Genomic DNA, 15,422 nt, shown 5'->3' on the forward strand with positions numbered 1-15,422 from the left:
TCTCTCCGGGTCGGGAATGAGATCCTTCCCCAAGAGGAGGAGTTCAAGTATCTCGGGGTCTTGTTCACGAGTGACGGACGAATGGAGCGGGAGATTGACGGGCGGATCGGTGCGGCGCCTGCAGTGTTGCAGGCTCTGCACCGACCCGTCGTTGTGAAGAGGGAGCTGAGCCAGAAGGCGAAGCTCTCTACTTACTGGTCAATCTACGTTCCCATCCTCACCTATGGTCACGAGTTGTGGGTAGTGACCGAAAGAACAAGATCGCGAATACAAGCGGCCGAAATGGGTTTCCTCCGCAGGGTGTCTGGGCTCTCCCTTAGAGATAGGGTGAGAAGCTCAGTCATCCGGGAGGGGCTCGGAGTAGAACCGCTGCTCCTCCGCATTGAGAGGAGTCAGATGAGGTGGCTCTGGCATCTGGTTAGGATGCCCCCTGGGTGCCTCCCTGGGGAGGTGTTCCGGGCACGTCCCACTGGGAGGAGACCCCGGGGGAGACCCAGGACACGTTGGAGAGACTATGTCTCTCGGCTGGCCTGGGAACGCCTCGGGGTCCCCCCGGAAGAGCTGGAGGAAGTGGCCGGGGACAGAGACGTCTGGGTTTCTCTGCTCAAGCTGCTGCCCCCGCGACCCGACCCCCGGATAAGCGGCAGATGATGGATGGATGGATGGATATATCCTCCACCAACCAGACTTACAACCCCCGACTAGGGTAGCAGAATTTCTAAGCATCTGTACCCCAAAACTACTATCAAAAATATATAAATTATTGTCTAAGATAGATGACACAATGTCTCTTCCATCCTCAAAATGGGAGGCAGATTTATCCATCAGTTCTGGTCATAGCTTCTAACCACAAATATGTTTGAACACCTTCATAAAGACTCGAAATCCTAATTTACAGCTCATACAATACAAAATCCTTCATAGAACACACTATACAGGACAAAGGATGTTCAGGATGGGTCTAACACACTCAAACATCTGCTCACATTGCACAGATAACACACCTGATGATTATGCACACGCTTTGTGGTTTTCTGCGCCTGTCCAGAAGTTCTGGCTTGAAGTCTGTGAGGACCTATCAACATGGCTAAAGTGTAGCATCCCTGCATGCCCCACACTGTGCATACTGGGTGACTTAGACAACATCAACATGGAAATTAACTCAGCACACATGGTTGTCACAGTGTTATGTATCGCAAAGAAAACTATTCTCATGAACTGGAAAGCGAAGAACAATCTGTGTAATAACCAGTTTAGAAATTTTCTTTTAGATTATATTAGCATGGAAACAATGTCTGCCTCCTCAAAACATCAATTGGCTGAATTTCATTCTCTCTGGTCCCCTCTGATTAGTTTTATCACATAGTGGTGGTGGTGGGTTGCTGGGTGATGGTGGGTCTCAGGCCCGGGCTGCTGCGACTGGTGTGACCGGGTGGTTTGTTTGTTTGTTTTTTGATGTTGTTTGTTTGTTTTTTGTAGAGGTCCTCCTGGGTGGGGTTGGGTTGAGTGGGGTGGGGCGGGATGGGTACCTTCTGGGGGTACAGTAGCTCCCGGAATATGGTCGCTGCAGGCCCCGAGCCTGGTGGACATCAGGCCCTCCTGCCCATTGTTGGCTCCCAGGTAGCGGGGATGCCTATTGCAGCCAGTCCCTGGCTGCCCTCTCTGGGGGAGAGTAGCTCCCCCGGTATATATCCCCATACCCCTCTCCCTTCTGGCTCCTGTACACAGCACACACTCACACATGAAGGGTTTTGGGGGCGTGTGTGTTCGGTGGGGTGTAGTGGATGGGGCCACGTAGGTGGTCCCCTTTGGTTGCACTCTGCAGTTCCCTGCCCCTGTTTTAATTACACCTTAGACATTACTACTTATCAAACACACTCACACACACACATTAGGTCTTGGGGGGTGGTTACACTGAGTGGCATCTGGTGGGCAGGGCTCTTTGGGTATGTAGGCTGCCCAGAGTGCCGCGCTCCCAGTTCTACAAGTTTGGCTGCCCCTCAATTTTAATTGCTCACTATTAGAAAATATTGAAGAGCCAGAAGGGTGAGGGGAGGGGTCTTCTTCGCACACCCCTGCTTCCTGGTGTCTGCTCGGGGCAGGAGGGGCCAGGAGGATTAATTAATTGTTCTGCTGGTTCGGGGTCTGTGGTGGCTGGGGGGTTGCTGGCCTCCTGGTGTGCCCGCTGCACTATACCCCAGCAGAGTCGAGGGAGGTAGGACGTGTGGATGTGTGGATGTATGGGACGTGAAAGTGTGTGTGGTAATGATTGGGCCTGGATCTGGGACTTGCTGTCGCCTGGCCTGCCTGTGCTTCTCCCGATGGGGCGTCAGCGTTGCCTCTCCCCACTGCTCGCGACTTCACCCACCTGTGGGCACGTCTTGACTCCCAGGGCACTTGGCAAGGGGCGCTGGGGCAGGCGCTGACCCACTTTGTGGCTGTCTGGGGCGCTTTGCCCTCCTGGGTATTGGGTGGGGCCTCTGCCGGGGGGTTTGGGGGCGCTCGGGCCCCTGGGGCCCGGGTCCAGTGCACGGCCCATGTCTGGGCAGCTGGGGCCTGGCGGGGTCGGTGGGCTGTTGCCCCTGGCTCCCGGAGGGCCTCTGCCCTATGCTTATGGGGGCTCTTTCCGGGGGCTTCCTCTGCAGTCTTCTGGGTGGATGCGTGGTTGCCCCTGCGGTGGGCTGCCTGGGTTCTGTGCTCTGTGGGGGCTGCTGGTGGCCTGGGTCTTGTGGCCCTCTCTGCCTGCTTCTGATTGCTTGGGGGGGGCTGTGGATTGTGGCCCTGTACGCTTATACACTCATAACTAAGCACGGTTATCATGTAGGTCCTGTGCCATGGGTGTTGCATGTTCTCACACACATACACACACACACACATTCATTAGTCCAGTAGCATGGTCGCTAAGCAGTTGATGTATTATCATGTCGTCTCAGGTCATCTATATCCACAGCTGTGTTGTATGCGATTGCCGCTTCTTGTGCTTGTTTTTGTTTGTTTGTGTGTTTGTTTTTTCTCTGCTTGTCTGCTTTCAGGTGCTCCTGGTGGCGCTAAGGCTGGATTCCCCTGGATTCTATTTTTGTTCTGTTTCCTCTTCTTTCCTCTTCTTCTTTCCTTGTCCCCCGGTCCGGTTCAGTTCAGTTCATGTCATATATTGTAAACAGAAATAAATAAATGGGCATCAAGGGGAGCTTTACATTTATAAAACTTCCCTTGGCAAAGCAAATCTGTTTGGCATCAAAGGTATTCAGACTACAATTCTTCTGACATAATGCTGAACAGGACAAGGGAAAAAAAAAAAAAAAGCAAAGAAGACAGCTCTGCCGAAAGTCAGGGACTAGACGTGTTCTAAGTTCTATACTTTTTAAAAGGGGCATGTTTATCAACTATGGAATTAGAAGATTTACAAAAATGGTCAAGTGCTAGATCTTCATCTGAGATTTTAACAGTGTCATATAACTATTCAACAGATCAGTTAAAAAAAAGCCTGCTCATGGAGATGTTTCAGGATCTGGATACCAAGCGTGGACCTAATGTTTTCATTTTTGCAATTCTGATACAGGCTATTGAGCAGTGATAACTAACACCAAGTTCAGATACTGCGGATATTCTACCTTTGATTTGTTAAGATTGAGCCAATCAGGGACAACCTTGAAGGATCTCTTTGGTTTTGTAGGATCAGTAATTACCTGAGAAAGGTTGATATTGGTACACACCTTTTTTAAATGATCAGAGGCAGAGTTCAACTTGTTTTAATTAAAATTGCCACACAGAGATTGGGTTTAGGCCACATGCACACAGAATGACATCAACAAATATAAGAAATATTAAACATTTACACATAGATTTTTGAATACATGTAGAGGAATGATACTTTGAAATGTGCTCATTGCGGAGTTATGATCAGTTGAGTAATGAAGGTTGAACTATATGGGAAAGAGGTTCTATTCCCAGCATCATGATGGACACTCCTGATATAGAAGGTTTCGCTAATGCATTGGAATTGTTTTACTATTTTCATATGCATGTGCAATGAAGAATTGCTTGCTGCTGATAAATGCAAAGAAGAACAGCTTACACATAGATGCTCACATATAGGTTGCTGAATGCAATGAAGACCTGCTTATCCAGTAAAGTTCAATGTCAATGTGTAATATTCAATTAGGATTTGCAAAACAGTGAAGTTAAACAATGAATGGGTCCATAGTCGGTATGAGAAGACTACAGGAATATTTACCTGGGTGTACGTTAAAACAGAGATGAGAAAATCGCGATAAATAATTGTTTGTTTGTTTGTTAGTATGTATATGAATGTTATGTGTATAAACTGTGTTGAGTTATAGTTACTCAGTAGTGTCTCAGTGAAACAACCGACGGGGGATGCCTTGCGGTGACAACAAAAGCAGTGTTTTACTGATCAGTCAAGTTGCTCCAGTGTACTCCATACAAACTGGTTGGCTACTGAAGGGATAGAAAATGGGGAATTCTTGTTTTAAAGCAGACAAGGAATTAGATGGGAAAAATACATGTTTTAACGGGACCCAGACAATATTAAATACTCAGACAGATGGGATAAGAAGTGTAGTTTTGTAGGAAATCACAAAATTATTACATGAAATTAGTGAAATCAATTGAAGAATGCCTTTCTGAAGAGCTGTTTACCACAGATGAGCAGCTTTGCGACCAAGCACAATGTAGATCGCTTTACTGACAAAATGATCTAATTTAATGGATTGGTTTAGACATGCATAACAGCATTTTAAGAACAAAGAGAGAAACAAAAAGGGACAACGCTTCATGGTGGAAGGTGATGTATAAATAAAAGTGTATATGATGAAGGGGGTGGCAACACCCATTCCGAAATCCCGCCATTCCGACATCCCGCTATTCCGACATCCCACCATTCCGACATACCACCATTCCGACATGCAAACGTCCCACCATTCCGACATTCAAATGTCCCACCATTCCGACAACGCTTTCTGTATAAGGAAATGTGTGTTACTCAACAGGTGAGTCCCTTCTTTCTGTTCATGCAATTTATATGTTTAACACATGTTTATAGACAAGCGTTATTAAAAACACAAAGTCTCGGCAACTGGAGGAGGAGAAGCAGTCCGCGGTGGTTTTCAATCACACACTCCAATGCCACTTGTTTCAACTTCCGAAAATTTAATCCAGGAAAAAAAGGCTTACAAACATGGACCAAAACGGCTCCATTAACACGCACAAGAATCCAAAAGAAACGAAAATTAACTAAAAGAAAGCAAATAAACAGTATGAAGTGGTCAAAATTGGTTTTACGCATGCCTATGTGCGTCTGGCACATGCGTCTTCGGGCTCTCCCACATTGGTTTGTGGATGAAAGCTATATGTTCAGTTGTAATGTCATGTAAAAACAATCTCTACATGACATTTACTCCCAGGTGTGACCAGTTACGTCCTTAAGATATCAACAGGCTGTATAAAGCCTTGCGCAACGGCTGTGTGTTTGTGCCAAATGCGCAAAGCCCATCCGCGCTTCCCAAAATTGGAGCGAGTACTCATAAATCACGTGAATAACATGAATAAACGGTTTTACTGCATTTTGTTGTGTTTTATACGTTCTATGCTGTCATTTCTCTCTTCTCCTATTGGCAAGGCAAGGCAGAGTGCTCGCAACTGTGTCCTGTGCCGTAGCCGTGATATCTGTTATTGCAATTATTACTTTTGCATATGATGACAGCGTGCAAAAGACGCATGGGCTCTGTGGAGAGCTCCGCTCCAGCTGGCTGCTGTAACAGCTCACTGACAATGTATTTCTGCTTAATCAGTTTCAGTCTCGCCAGAGTTACATTAATATCTGTATTTTTATATTTGAAATTCAGGGGATTTTGATAATAGATTATTAAAGTTTGTTTGCGAGGCTGTGGCCTCTGCATGTGCAGAGCTTGTGCGCCAAACTTTAGGGCGTATTTGCGCCGGCATATCATTAGTGCAAAATGTTTTGGGTAAAAAATAGGCTATTAAAAGGAACTGTCGGAATGGCGGTATGTTAAAAAAAAAAAAACATACCGCCATTCCGACCATAGGAGGAAAAAAGTGTCGGAATGGTGGGACGTTTGATAAAAAATTAAGTGTCGCCATTCCGACAATTGGAGACCCATGTCGGAATGGCGAGATGTCGGAATGGCAGCATGTAACCATGATGAAGGAGAGACCATTTGAGCAGCACAGCCATTTCGCAGCACAGGGACAGCAGTCCAAGTTACAGGATCTCCCACGTGGTATCACCTGTCACATTGTGTCAAGGCATCAAAAGAAGAAAAAATCACCAAACTCAAGGACAAAAAGACGAAGACGCCGGTGAACGAAGACAGAGGACTGACAAACCAGAAATACAAAAGGATTCTCGATATCAAGATCCAGAAGAAGAGGCTAACAATGCCACGAACACTTACGATGCTGGGAATGATGCCAGCAATGAACAGAGAAGAAGATTCAGTGTCATCAATCTGCAACACGTGCCTCTAATGAGGGGGTGAATATAGAATCCTCAACGATTACAACGTCTCTGGGAACTGTGACAAAAACAAGGTTTAAACCATTTTGATATATATTGTAACCTATTGGCTAAGGAATAGTGCTGAAAATGAGGTAAATCTAATCCACCATTGTCCTTGGTCTTCTGTAGGGTTTTTAAACTAATACGTGGTGGTTTGTTTTTCCACAGAAATTTGGAGATGCATGAATCTAGTGACTTAAACCAAGTAGCAGATGGTTTTATGGGGATCATTGAGAACAAATAGTTAACTTTTGGTAGTATCATCATTTTAATGGATGTAATTCTCCCCATAAGTGATATGGGTAAGGACTTCCAACGAGAGAGATCGTCCTCTACTGTCTTTAATAATTGCACATAATTTAACTTTGTTAGCTCTGAGAGCCTGGAGGAAATGTTTATGCCTAAATATCTAATATTTCCTGACTGTAAAGTGATCGCAGGTATATTATGGACCCTACAGTTAATGGGCAGAACTGTGGTCTTAGACCAGTTGATAGAGTAGTCAGAAAGTGTTGAGAATTTATTTATGAGTGTGATCGTGTGAGTGAGAGACGTCTGTGAGTTCTGAAGGAAAAGTAATACATCATCAGCATAAAGACTTATTTTATGCTCAATATTTTGGGATTAATTACTCACAAACGGGTAAGAAAAGGTAGTATTGCCAGACCATACATAATCAAAACAGGGAGCGGAGGTCGTTCAGCTGCAAGAAGGTGTGAATGTCCAACTAAAGTTTATAAAAAGCGGGTAAGACAAGGTGCGAATGCCCGACAATGCATGATCAAAAGAGGGAGCGGAGGTTTTCGGCTGCAAGAAGGTCTGAATGTCCACCCATAATTCCTGAAAAATGGGTAAAAAAAGGGTGCGAATGCCAAACCATACATCATCAAAAGCAGGAGTGGATGTGTTCGGCTAGAAGAAGGTTTGAATGTCCGACCATAGTTTGTAAAAAGCGGGTAAGAAAAGGTTCGAATGCCCAAACATAGACCATCAAAAGAGGGAGCGGAGGTGTTCCGCTGTAAGAAGGTGTAAATGTCCGACCATAGTTGGTAAAAAGCGGGTAAGAAAAGGTTAAAATACCCGACTGTACACAATCAATAGCGGGAGCGGAGTTGTTCGGCTACAAGGTGTGAAAGTCCGACAATAGTTTGTAAAAAGCGGGTAAGAAAAGGTTCGAATGCCCGAATATATACCATCAAAAGTGGAAGTGGAGGTGTTCGGCTGCAAGAAGGTGTGAACGTCCGACCAAAGTTTGTAAAAAGCAGTTAAGAAAAGGTTCGAATATCCAACCAAACATAATCAAAAGCGGGAGCAGAGCTGTTCGACTGCAAGTAGGTGTGAATGTGAGATCATAATTTGCAAAAAGCTGATGAGAAAGGGTGAGAATGCCCGGCTATACACCATCAAATGCGGGAGCGGAAGTGTTCGGCTGTGAGTAGGTGTGAATGTCCGACCATAATTGTTGAAAAATGTGTTAGAAGAGACTAGAATGCCGGACAATACATCATCAAAAGCGGAAGAGGTGGTGTTCGGCTGCAAGTAGGTGTGAATGTCCAGCCATAATTACTCACAAATGGGTAAGAAAAGGTAGTATTGCCAGACCATACATGATCAAAACAGGGAGCGGAGGTGGTTCAGCTGCAAGGTGTGAATGTCTGACTAAAGTTTGTAAAAAGTGGGTAAGACAAGGTGCGAATGCCCGACAATGTATGATCAAAAGAGGGAGCAGAGGTGTTCAGCTGCAAGAAGGTCTGAATGTCCACCAATAATTACTGAAAAATGGGTAAGAAAAGGTGCGAATGCCCAACCATACATCATCAAAAGCAGGAGTGGATGTGTTCGGCTACAAGAAGGTTTGAATGTCCGACCAAAGTTTGTAAAAAGCAGGTAAGAAAAGGTGAAAATACCCGACTGTACACAATCAAAAGAGGGAGCGGAGTTGTTCAGCAACAAAGAGTGAAAGTCTGACCATGGTTTGTAAAAAGTGGGTAAGAAAAGGTTTGTATGCCCGAATATACAACATCAAAAGCAGAAGCGGAGGTGTTCGGCTGCTTGAAAGTTTGAACGTCCTACCAAAGTTTGTAAAAAGCAGTTAAGAAAAGTTTCGAATATCCAACCAAACATATTCAAAAAGCGGGAGCAGAGTGGTTCAGCTGCAAGAAGGTCTGAATGTCCATCAATAATTGCTTTAAAACATGAAAGAAAATTTTCGAATATCATCCGCACATGATCATAAGAAGGAGAGGTGTTCAGCTGCAAGAAGGTGTGAATGTCCACCCATAATTCCTGAAAAATGGGTAAAAAAAAGGTGCGAATGCCCAACCATACATCATCAAAAGCAGGAGTGGATGTGTTCGGCTACAAGAAGGTGTGAACGTCCAACCAAAGTTTGTAAAAAGCAGTTAAGAAAAGGTTTGAATATCCAACCAAACATAATCAAAAGCGGGAGCATAGCTTTTCGACTGCAAGTAGGTGTGAATGTCAGATCATAATTTGCAAAAAGCTGATGAGAAAGGGTGAGAATGTCCGACTGCACACCATCAAATGCGGGAGCGGAGTTGTTCGGCTGTGAGTAAGTGTGAATCTCCGACCATAATTGCTGAAAAATGTGTTAGAAAAGGTAAGAATGCCGGTCCATACATCATCAAAAGCGAGAGAGGTGGTGTTCGGCTGCAAGTAAGTGTGAATGTCCAGCCATAATTACTCACAAACGGGTAAGAAAAGGTAGTATTGCCAGACCATACATGATCAAAACAGGGAGCGGAGGTGGTTCAGCTGCAAGAAGGTGTGAATGTCCGACTAAAGTTCAAATATATTAACAAAAGCGGGAGGAGAGGTCTTCGGATGAGAGTGGTTGAGAATTTCCAACCATAATCTATAAAATTCGGTGAAAAAAAGGTGTTATAGAACACTAAAAGGTGGAGCGGAAGTGTTCGGCTGCAAGAAAGGTGTGAATGTCCGACTATATTTGGTGAAAAGCAGGTGAAGCAAGGTCTGAATGCCCAACCTTACATCATCAAAAGCGAGATCAGAGGTGTTTGCCTGCAAGAAGGCCATAGTTTGCCAAAAGCGGGTAAGCTGCGAATGACCAACTAAATATCAACAAAAGTGGGGGCGGAGGTCTTCGGATGCAACTGGGTGTGAACATCCCAACATACAAGTATGGTGGAGAGGAAGCTGTGAACAGCCAACCATAGTTTGCAAAAAGCGGGTGAGAAAAGGTGCGAATGTCCAACCATACATGATCAAAACAGGGAGCGGAGGTGTTTGGCTGTGACAAGGTGTGAATGTCCACCCAAAATTAATGAAAAGCGGGCAAAAAATTAGGTTTGAATGCCCAAGCATACATCATCAAAAGAAGGAGTGGATGTGTTCGACTAGAAGAAGGTTTGAATGTCCGAGCATAGTTTGTAAAAAGCGGGTAAGAAAAGGTTCGAATGCCCAAACATACACCATCAAAAGAGGGAGCGGAGGTGTTCCACTGTAAGAAGGTATGAATGTCCGACCATAGTTGGTAAAAAGTGGGTAAGAAAAGGTTCAAATGCCTGACTATACACCATCAAAAGCGGGAGCGGAGGTGTTCCGCTGTAAGACAGTGTGAATGTCCGACCATAGTTGGTAAAAAGCGGGTAAGAAAAGGTTAAAATACCCGACTGTACACAATCAATAGGGGGAGAGGAGTTGTTCGGCTACAAGAAGGTGTGAAAGTCCAACCATGGTTTGTCAAAAGCTGGTAAGAAAAGGTTCGAATGCCCGAATATATACCATCAAAAGCGGAAGCGGAGGTGTTCGGCTGCAAGAAGGTGTGAACGTCCGACCAAAGTTTGTAAAAAGCAGTTAAGAAAAGGTTCGAATATCCAACCAAACATAATCAAAAGCGGGAGCAGAGCTGTTCGACTGCAAGTAGGTGTGAATGTCCAGCCATAATTACTCACAAACGGGTAAGAAAAGGTAGTATTGCCAGACCATACATGATCAAAACAGGGAGCTGAGGTGGTTCAGCACCAAGGTGTGAATGTCTGACTATAGTTTGTACAAATCGGGTAAGATAAGGTGCGAATGCCCGACAATGTATAATCAAAAGAGGGAGCAGAGGTTTTCGGCTACAAGAAGGTTTGAATGTCCGACCATAGTTTGTAAAAAGCGGGTAAGAAAAGGTTCAAATGCCTGACTATACACCATCAAAAGAGGGAGCGGAGATGTTCCGCTGTAAGACGGTGTGAATGTCCGACCATAGTTGGTAAAAAGCGGGTAAGAAAAGGTTAAAATACCCGACTGTACACGATCAATAGCGGGAGCGGAGTTGTTCGGCTACAAGAAGGTGTGAAAGTCCAACCATGGTTTGTAAAAAGCTGGTTAAGAAAAGGTTCGAATGCCCGAATATATACCATCAAAAGCGGAAGCGGAGGTGTTCGGCTGCAAGAAGGTGTGAACGTCCGACCAAAGTTGGCAAAAAGCAGTAAAGAAAAGGTTCGAATATCCAAACATAATTAAAAGCGAGAGAGATTGTGTTCAGCTGCAAGTAGGTGTGAATATCCAGCCATAATTACTCACAAACGGGTAAGAAAATGTAGTATTGCCAGACCATACATGATCAAAACAGGGAGCGGAGGTGGTTTAGCTGCAAAAAGGGGTGAATGTCCAACTAAAGTTCAAATATATTAACAAAAGCGGGAGGAGAGGTCTTCGGATTAGAGTGGTTGAGAATTTCCAACCATAATCTATAAAATGTTCGGAAAAAAAAAGGTGTGAAGGAATGAATTTTATAGCAAAATCCGAAATCATGCATAACTCCGCATAAGGAACGTATATCTCAACCAAAGGGATGCTTCTTTCTCATTCAGGGTAATATGAGGAACTTTATGCTTGATACATTTTAGACATGGATAACTATGAAGGACAAAGCAATTTTAACTTGGTTTGAGCAAAGCAATTCATTTTATAGGAAAATCCGAAATCGTGGAGGACTCATGAAAGTAAGCTTTTTCTCGGATTCCTGATCCTCCAGTGTTGCTCTTTCCTATAATGAAAAATACAGCCTTGTTCTTTGTTGAAATTTATATAGACATTGATAAATATGAAGAACAAAGCAGTTTCCACTTTGTTTGAGTGAAGGAATTAATTTTATAGCAAAATCCCAAATCAAGCAGAACGTATGAAAATAAGCTTGTTTTCGGATTCCTGATCCTTCAGTGTTGCTATTTCTTCTACTGCAAAATACAATGTTGTTCTTTGTTGAAGTCAATCTAGACATTGATAAATATGAAGGACAAAGCAGTTTTAACATAGTTTGAGTAAAGGAATTCATTTTATACATAAAATCCCAAATCATGCAGAACGTATGAAAATAAGCTTATTCTCGGATTCCTGATCCTTCAGTGTTGCTCTTTCTACTACTGCAAAATACAATGTTGTTCTTTGTTGAAGTAAATCTAGACATTGATAAATATGAAGGACAAAGCAGTTTTCACTTGGTTTGAGTGAAGGAATTCATTTTATACATAAAATCCCAAATCATGCAAAACGTATGAAAAGAAGCTTATTCTCGGATTCCTGATCCTTCAGTGTTGCTTTTTCTTCTACTGTAAAATACAATGTTGTTCTTTGTTGAAGTCGATCTAGACATTGATAAATATGAAGGACAAAGCAGTTTTAACTTGGTTTGAGTGAAGGAATTAATTTTATACATAAAATCCCAAATCATGCAAAACGTATGAAAATAAGCTTGTTTTCGGATTCCTGATCCTTCAGTGTTGCTTTTTCTTCTACTGCAAAATACAATGTTGTTTTTTGTTGAAGTCGATCTAGACATTGATAAATATGAAGGACAAAGCAGTTTTAACTTGGTTTGAGTGAAGGAATTCATTTTATACATAAAATCCCAAATCATGCAGAACGTATGAAAACAAGCTTATTCTCGGATTACTGATCCTTCAGTGTTGCTCTTTCTTCTACTGCAAAATCCAGTGTTGTTCTTTGTTGAAGTCAATCTAGACATTGATAAATATGAAGGACAAAGCAGTTTTAACATAGTTTGAGTGAAGGCGTTCATTTATAATAAAATCAATAATCGTGCAGAACTCATGAAAATAAGCTTATTCTCGGATTCCTAAAACTTTTGATTTCCTCTTTCTTTACTACAAAGTACAATGTTGTTCTTTGTTGAAGTCGATCTAGACATTGATAAATATGAAGGACAAAGCAGTTTTCACTTGGTTTGAGTGAAGGATTTGCAACTGAAAACCTCCCGCTCCCACTTTTGATTGTGTATAGTCGGGCTTTCGAGCCTTTTCTTACCCGGTTTTTAGAAATTATGGTTGGACATTCAGACCTTGCAGCCGAAGACCTCCACTCCCTCTTTTGATCAAACATTGTCGGTTATTCGCACCTTGTCTTACCCGCTTTTTACAAATATAGTCAGACATTCACACCTTGCAGCTGAACCACCTCAGCTCCCTGTTTTGATCATGTATGGTCTGGCAATACTACATTTTCTTACCCGTTTGAGTAATTATGGCTGGACATTCACACCTACTTGCAGTCGAACAGCTCTGCTCCCGCTTTTGATGGTATATATTCGGGCATTCGAACCTTTTCTTAACTGCTTTTTGCAAACTTTGGTCGGACGTTCACACCTTCTTGCAGCCGAACAACTCCGCTTCCGCTTTTGATGGTATATATTCGGGCATTCGAACCTTTACTTAGCAGCTTTTTACAAACCATGGTTGAACTTTCACACCTTCTTGTAGCCGAACAACTCCGCTCCCGCTATTGATTGTGTACAGTCAGGTATTTTAACCTTTTCTTACCCGCTTTTTACCAACTATGGTCGGATATTCACACCGTCTTACAGCGGAACACCTCCGCTCCCGCTTTTGATGGTGTATAGTCAGGCATTTGAACCTTTTCTTACCCGCTTTTTACAAACTATGGTCGGACATTCAAACCTTCTTGTAGCCGAAAACCTCCGCTCCCTCTTTTGATCATACATTGTCGGGCATTCGCACCTTTTCTTACCCGTTTTTTTACAAACCATGGTCGGACTGTCACACATTCTTGTAGCCAAACACATCCGCTCCCGCTATTGATTGTGTACAATCGGGTATTTTAACCTTTTCTTACCCGTTTTTTACCAACTATGGTCGGACATTCACACCTTCTTACAGCGGAACACCTCCGCTCCCTCTTTTGATGGTGTATGTTTGGGCATTCGAACCTTTTCTTACCCGCTTTTTACAAACTATGCTCGGACATTTAAACCTTGTAGCCGAACACATCCACTCCTGCTTTTGATGATGTATGGTTGGGCATTCAAACCTACTTGTTGCCCGCTTTTCATTAATTTTGGGTGGACATTCACACCTTGTCACAGCCAAACACCTCCGCTCCCTGTTTTGATCATGTATGGTTGGACATTCGCACCTTTTCTCACCCGCTTTTTGCCAACTATGGTCGGCTGTTCACAGCTTCCTCTCCACCATACTTGTATGGTGGGATATTCACACCCACTTGCATCCGAAGACCTTTCGTTGATATTTAGTCGGTCATTCGCAGCTTACCCGCTTTTGGCAAACTATGGCCTTCATGCAGCCAAACACCTCTGATCTCGCTTTTGATGATGTAAGGTTGGGCATTCAGACCTTGCTTCACCTGCTTTTCACCAAATATAGTCGGACATTCACACCTTCTTGCAGCCGAACACTTCCGCTCCACCTTTTAGTGTTCTATCACACCTTTTTTTTCACCGCATTTTATAGATTATGGTTGGAAATTCTCAACCACTCTCATCCGAAGACCTCTCAACCCGCTTTTGTTAATATATTTGAACTTTAGTCGGACATTCACACCTTCTTGCAGCTGAACCACCTCCGCTCCCTGTTTTGATCATGTATGGTCTGGCAATACTACCTTTTCTTACCCGTTTGTTAGTAATTATGGCTGGACATTCACACCTACTTGCAGCCGAACACCACCTCTCCCGCTTTCGATGATGTATGGACCGGCATTCTTACCTTTTCTAACACATTTTTCAGCAATTATGGTCGGAGATTCACACTTACTCACAGCCCAACAACTCCGCTCCCGCATTTGATGGTGTATAGTCGGGCATTCTCACCCTTTCTCATCAGCTTTTTTCAAATTATGATCTGACATTCACACCTGCTTTTGGTAATGTATGGTTGGGCATTCGCACCTTTTCTTACCCATTTTTCAGGAATTATGGGTGGACATTCACACCTTCTTGCAGCTGAACACCTCCTCTCCCGCTATTGATTGTGTACAGTCGGGTATTTTAACCTTTTCTTACCCGCTTTTTACCAAATATGGTCGGACATTCACACCGTCTTACAGCTGAAAACCTCCCGCTCCCGCTTTTGATTGTGTATAGTCGGGCTTTCGAGCCTTTTCTTACCCGGTTTTTAGAAATTATGGTTGGACATTCAGACCTTGCAGCCAAAGACCTCCACTCCCTCTTTTGATCAAACATTGTCGGTTATTCGCACCTTGTCTTACCCGCTTTTTACAAATATAGTCAGACATTCACACCTTGCAGCTGAACCACCTCAGCTCCCTGTTTTGATCATGTATGGTCTGGCAATACTACATTTTCTTACCCGTTTGAGTAATTATGGCTGGACATTCACACCTACTTGCAGTCGAACAGCTCTGCTCCCAATTTTGATGGTATATATTCGGGCATTCGAACCTTTTCTTAACTGCTTTTTGCAAACTTTGGTCGGACGTTCACACCTTCTTGCAGCCGAACAACTCCGCTTCCGCTTTTGATGGTATATATTCGGGCATTCGAACCTTTACTTAGCAGCTTTTTACAAACCATGGTTGAACTTTCACACCTTCTTGTAGCCGAACAACTCCGCTC

The sequence above is a fragment of the Leuresthes tenuis genome, unplaced genomic scaffold (genome assembly GCF_036924035.1).
Source record: "Leuresthes tenuis unplaced genomic scaffold, fLeuTen1.0.hap1 SCAF_8, whole genome shotgun sequence".
NCBI lineage: Eukaryota > Metazoa > Chordata > Actinopteri > Atheriniformes > Atherinopsidae > Leuresthes > Leuresthes tenuis.